At 31.3% G+C, this 5,611-nt stretch overlaps 1 long non-coding RNA gene across 1 annotated transcript; it reads left to right on the top strand.

Moving 5' to 3' along the window:
- Nucleotides 1-467: 467 nt before the first annotated feature.
- Nucleotides 468-4,189, top strand: LOC108478544 (uncharacterized). The gene is made up of 6 exons (XR_001870313.2): nucleotides 468-965; nucleotides 1,098-1,131; nucleotides 1,839-1,903; nucleotides 2,293-2,377; nucleotides 3,715-3,812; nucleotides 3,949-4,189. It is a non-coding gene; the product is annotated as an uncharacterized LOC108478544 (long non-coding RNA).
- The last annotated feature ends 1,422 nt before the right edge of the window (nucleotides 4,190-5,611 follow it).

Here is a 5,611-nt window from a genome sequence, read left to right as displayed (position 1 = left end):
TTTTATTTCATTAAAGTTTCCTTTTGTATTTTATATGTTAATTTAAAATTATAAAATCTTCAAAAATTTAAAATTTAAAATTTAAAATTAAAATTAAAAATTAAAATTAAAAATTAAAAATTAAAATTAAAAATTAAAAAGTTAAAAACTAAAAACTTAATATTTAATATTTTAGTCCATATTTCAGTTAAAAGTTTAATATTCAAAATTAAAAAATTTAAAAATGATAATCTCAGCACAAAAATTTTGAAAGGAAAAATAGACAAAATGTGTTAAAAATAAAAAAAATTAAAATTGAGCAATAGTGACGTTTTTGAGTAAAACGTCACAATAAATTAAGCTATAGTGTCGTTTTTTGTAAAAATGCCGCAAAAAATTGAAAATTACCGTCGTTTTTAAAAAAAAGCTCAAAAAGGCCATTATTTTTTTTATAAAAAAAGGCAAAATCTGCTCACTCCCAAAAATTATTTTTTGTTTACCCGCTCGTTAACCAAATTCCCCAAATTCCCCCCTAGACCTACCCAATACTTCCAAATCTGAATCATTAACAATCATCCTCCTAAAATGCACCGATTTCAAGCAAGTCAAATTCTCGGCTATTTCCTTTACCCACGGCGTTACGTACCCTCCCCAATCTTCCGGTTTGTGAAGCCGTTGATTTTTTCAACTTGTTATAATTTTCCCCCATCCAAAAACTCAAATCGGATATTCAAAAGAGAAAACAAACGTTTGATTTGGAGACCAGAATAAGAAGCAAGAGGCGTTTCCTCAGCAATTGTTTTCTCCAGAAGTGAAGGAAAAAGGAATGCATTCGCCAGCAGATAATACAAATCGGGTCAGGCATGGGTCGGGTTGAGGAGACATGGAAGAAGAAGAGATAAAAGCAAGAAATGGAAAAGGGAGATTGGATGGAGAGAGAAAATAGAATGGTGGAAAGCAAATTTATGGACTGTATGATAGTTTGGGTAATAATTGTGAATCAAACCTATAAATATCTGGGGAAATTTGAAAACCCAGCTCTTCAGAGTCATGTGTAGGCCATTCAATTTATTTTCTTTGTGTTATGATTGTTTTTTGAACTTTGATTTGCTTTTCAGGGTCGTGGTACTCAGCTTAAAGATATTCCCACTGGTATGCGTCTGTTCTCTTGCTTATTTGTTTTTCTCCCCTAAGTTCTACTGTATGTTTTCTTTGAATTTCATGGGATTGGATTGGTTGTGATTCTATCTGTATTCAATTCTGGATCCTTTGAAGTAATGTAGTCTACGTGATAAATTGAGTACTTTCTATTTGTCCTTTGAAGTAATGTAGTCATTTTCTATTTGTTGGTGTTTTAAATGATATGGGTGCTGGTTATTAGTTATGCATTTAGATTCACTTTTTAGAAAGCAGAACAATTAGTCTCCATAAAACCTGTCAATAAAGACGTGAGTAAAGACATCTGAACCAATGCAAATTTGAGGTTAAACTGTTTGGTATGTTGAGTCTGCCTTTCAATAAAGATGTTGAGTTTATACAAGATCTTAAGAGTGATAAAGATGTTGAGTTATTTTTATAATCTTAAGATCTTTCACAAATTTTAATAAATTTTGTATATTTTTCAGAAAATTTAACTTCATTTTATAATTTTAAAAACTACATTGAAAATCAACTTCAACGGATATCTAAATTGAAATAAAGTTGAATATTTATTTATTACTTGAAATTTTAAAGAATTTATATATTTTTGAATGCTTTATTATTGTTGACTTAAATTGTTACATCAACATCATAATAGTTATTACACCAAATATGTTCTACTTGTTGACTTGGGATGATTTCAATATGTTTTTTTACAGGGAAACTGGACCTGGGAACATGCAAAACTTAAAGCTAGAATGCAGACTTTACAAAGAAACCTGAGGTACCCCCCAATGGCTTCAAATTTCAGATACATTCAAGGCATGCATCTTTCTCTTTTAATAAATAATTAATTATATTTCTAGGCATTACGAAGGAGAAGATATCTAAAATTTGAGTCTTAGAGAGCTTCAAAATTTGGAGCAACAACTTGATTCTGTCTTTAAACGCATAAGATCCAAAAAGGTTTAAATCACTCCAACAATATATATACTAAAACATTATTTTCCTTAGTGTAAAAGATTTTCATGATTTAAAATATAAATCACTCCTTGATCACCATGTTTGCCAAAGGTAAAGTCATTGATTATATACATAAATTCCTCAAAAGATAAAAGAATACCAAAAATCTCAATATTCAGCTTGCTTTTTTCTTTTTCATGTCATGAACAGACAAGAAATGTGATGAAGATGATTATATTCTCACCTACCAGGACAAAGAAGGAGAATGGCTGATTGCAGGCGATATTCCATGACAGTAAGAATATTTTTCCTTCCTTTTCTTAGTTAATGAATCCTAAAATTATATATTAGTAGTAAATGTTGCAAATTGAAGTGTTTAAGTACTGCAAATTGAAGTGTTTAGTTGCTAGAAATTGAGATGTTTTATCGCTGTAATTGAGGTGTATAAATGTTGTTAATTGAAATGTTAAAGTGCTGCAAATTGAAGTGTTTTAATGCTGTAAATTAAAGTGTTAAAGTGCTGCAAATTGAAGTGTTTGAATGTTGTAAATTGAACTGTTTAAATGCTGTAAATTGAAGTGCTTAAATGTTGCAAATTGAAGTGTTTAAGTACTGCAAATTGAAGTGTTTAGTTGCTGGACATTGAGATGTTTTATCGCTGTAATTGAGGTGTATAAATGTTGTTAATTGAGATGTTAAAGTGCTACAAATTGAAGTGTTTAAATGCTGTAAATTGAAGTGTTAAAGTGCTGCAAATTGAAGTGTTTGAATGCTGTAAATTGAAGTGCTAAAATGTTGCAAATTGAAGTGTTTAGTTGCTGGACATTGAGATGTTTTAGCGCTATAATTGAGGTGTATAAATGTTGTTAATTGAGATGTTAAAGTGCTGCAAATTGAAGTGTTTAAATGCTGTAAATTGAAGTGTTAAAGTGCTGTAAATTGAAGTATTTGAATGCCTTAAATTGAAGTGTTTAAATGCTGTAAATTGAAGTGTTTAAATGTTGCAAATTAAAGTGTTTAAGTACTGCAAATTGAAGTGTTTAGTTGCTGGACATTGAGATGTTTTATCGCTGTAATTGAGGTGTATAAATGTTGTTAATTGAGATGTTAAAGTGCTGCAAATTGAAGTGTTTAAATGCTATAAATTGAAGTGTTAAAGTGCTACAAATTGAAGTGTTTGAATGCTGTAAATTGAAGTGTTTAAATGCTGTAAATTGAAGTGCTTAAATATTGCAAATTGAAGTGTTTAAGTACTAAAAATTGAAGTGTTTAGTTGCTGGACATTGAGATGTTTTATCGCTGTAATTGAGGTGTATAAATGTTGTTAATTGAGATGTTAAAGTGCTGCAAATTGAAATGTTTAAATGCTGTAAATTGAAGTTCTTAAATGTTGCAAATTGAAGTGTTTAAGTACTGCAAATTGAAGTGTTTAGTTGCTGGACATTGAGATGTTTTATCGCTGTAATTGAGGTGTTGTTAATTGAGATGTTAAAGTGCTGCAAATTGAAGTGTTTGAATGCTGCAAATTGAAGTGTTTAAATGCTGTAAATTGAAGTGCTTAAATGTTGCAAATTGAAGTGTTTAAGTACTTATTTTGGGTTTTTTAACTTGTGTGATTATTTGTGTTTCCAGCTGTTGATTTCAATTAGATGAGGCTAACATCTCCATCACCGGTGTATAGAGGTATCTTCGCCACGTTCCTCGTAGGTTCAAGACAGGTTTCAGGGAAGGTAGGAAAATGCTAATGTCCTTAGGCTCTCATTGCTTTCTGATTTTAGTTCCATTGCGTATTTCTATTCTTGTAAGAAATTTTGGGTATTTTTTTCTTTCAAAATGTTCTAATTTTTTATTGGGGGTGATGTATAGGTACTGTAGCAGCAGCAAGAAAGAAGGTTGCAGCAGCAAGAAAGAAGGTTGCAGCAGCTTCTGCTTAAAAGGCAAATTGTAATGGTATGAGGTTTTGTTTTGGATGAAGCCATGTTTATGAGGAAACATTTAGTGATGAAGAGTGAAATTCCATTGGATGCTTTAGTTGTTATTTAGTTTCTATTTGAATATAGCTGACTTATATTTTGAACAATTATTGGAGCTAATGTTTGACTCTTAATTTCTTCATTGTCTTTTTTTTTTTAACTTGATCAATATTCTTGTTTCGTTAATTTAAATTCATTAATTTTTATATTTAGTTTTGAAATTTAAATTTTAATAGAAAATTTAATTTAATTAATATTTTTATTTATCCTTAAAAGGATATAGTTTAAAGTTCAAATTTGAAAAATTAAACATAATATAGTATTTATCATAGAAATAAAATTATTTAATTAAAATAAAATATATTTTTAAAGGATATATTCTATAGCGGCGTTTGTGAGAAAAGCGCGCTAAAGGTCATGGCTTTTAGCGGCGCTTTTCTCGAAACGCCTAAAAATTATAGCGGCGTTTTTAACGCTTGTAAAATCGCTACAAATAGTTTTAGTGGTGCTTAAAACGCCGCTAAAGGCTAAAAAAAGCGCCGCTAAAAGTTTATTTTCTTGTAGTGCTAGTATTGTCTTGTAACACCCGAACTCGTGACCGTCGCGATTAGCCGGACACGAGGGTTAATGGGCCAAATCTTCTCAAGGTACCAACCAATTTGGCATTTCAGACAGTGGAAAAACTGCGTCCTGTCGCCATAAAAATCATATCTCGAGTTTCAAACTCGAAACTGATTCCGTAAATTTTCCTGAATTTATACTCATATATTTATCCATGGATTTATTTCTAGAATTTTGGTTGGGCCAATTGGTACAGTTTATTAGTTAAAGTCACCAATGTTACAGAAGTCGACTACACTGACCTTCGCGTTAAAACTTGAATATCTCTCTGTACAGGGCTTTAATACTGGTGCCGTTTGTTTCTAATGAAACTAGACTCAAAATGGAATCTGCACATATAAGGCATGACTTCTAATTCTTTCTGGATAATTTATAGTAAATTTTCAAAGTCACGACAGGGGACCCAGAAACCGTTCTGGCCCTGTCTCACGATAACTTTAATATCTCTCAATATACTGCTCATATGGTCGTTTCGTTCCATCCATATTAAACTAGATTCATCAAGGTTCAATTGCATAATTTATTCATTATTTAATTCTACTTCTACTATTTTTAGTGATTTTTCAATCTCACCTCACTGCTGCTGTCCGCAACAGTTACTGCGATGAACTATGCCAATTTCATGAATCTTTCCTTGGCCTTAATCATCCATCAAACATGACACAAATTATGGCCACCTTATTAAAATTAAAGTTTCTAAGACTCGTGGCTATAGGTTCTAGCATCCCACTCGACGACCACATAGGCCATTTTCACATGGCTTAAAGTTTACAACCCACAGTTCAACAAAATATAATAGCCTATACATGCCAAATGTTCTTCAACAACGAAGACAATACCAAAATATTTCAGCCGGTGTGATGACTTCAACGACGGTTCCGAGCACGCAACAATACGAGTCCAAGAGACCTAAAATGGGTGACAAGAAAACACCG

The sequence above is a fragment of the Gossypium arboreum genome, chromosome 12, assembly GCF_025698485.1.
Source record: "Gossypium arboreum isolate Shixiya-1 chromosome 12, ASM2569848v2, whole genome shotgun sequence".
NCBI classification, from domain to species: Eukaryota; Viridiplantae; Streptophyta; class Magnoliopsida; order Malvales; family Malvaceae; genus Gossypium; species Gossypium arboreum.
The sequence above is the reverse complement of the archived record's forward strand: the minus strand, read 5'-3'. Positions and strand labels throughout refer to the sequence as shown.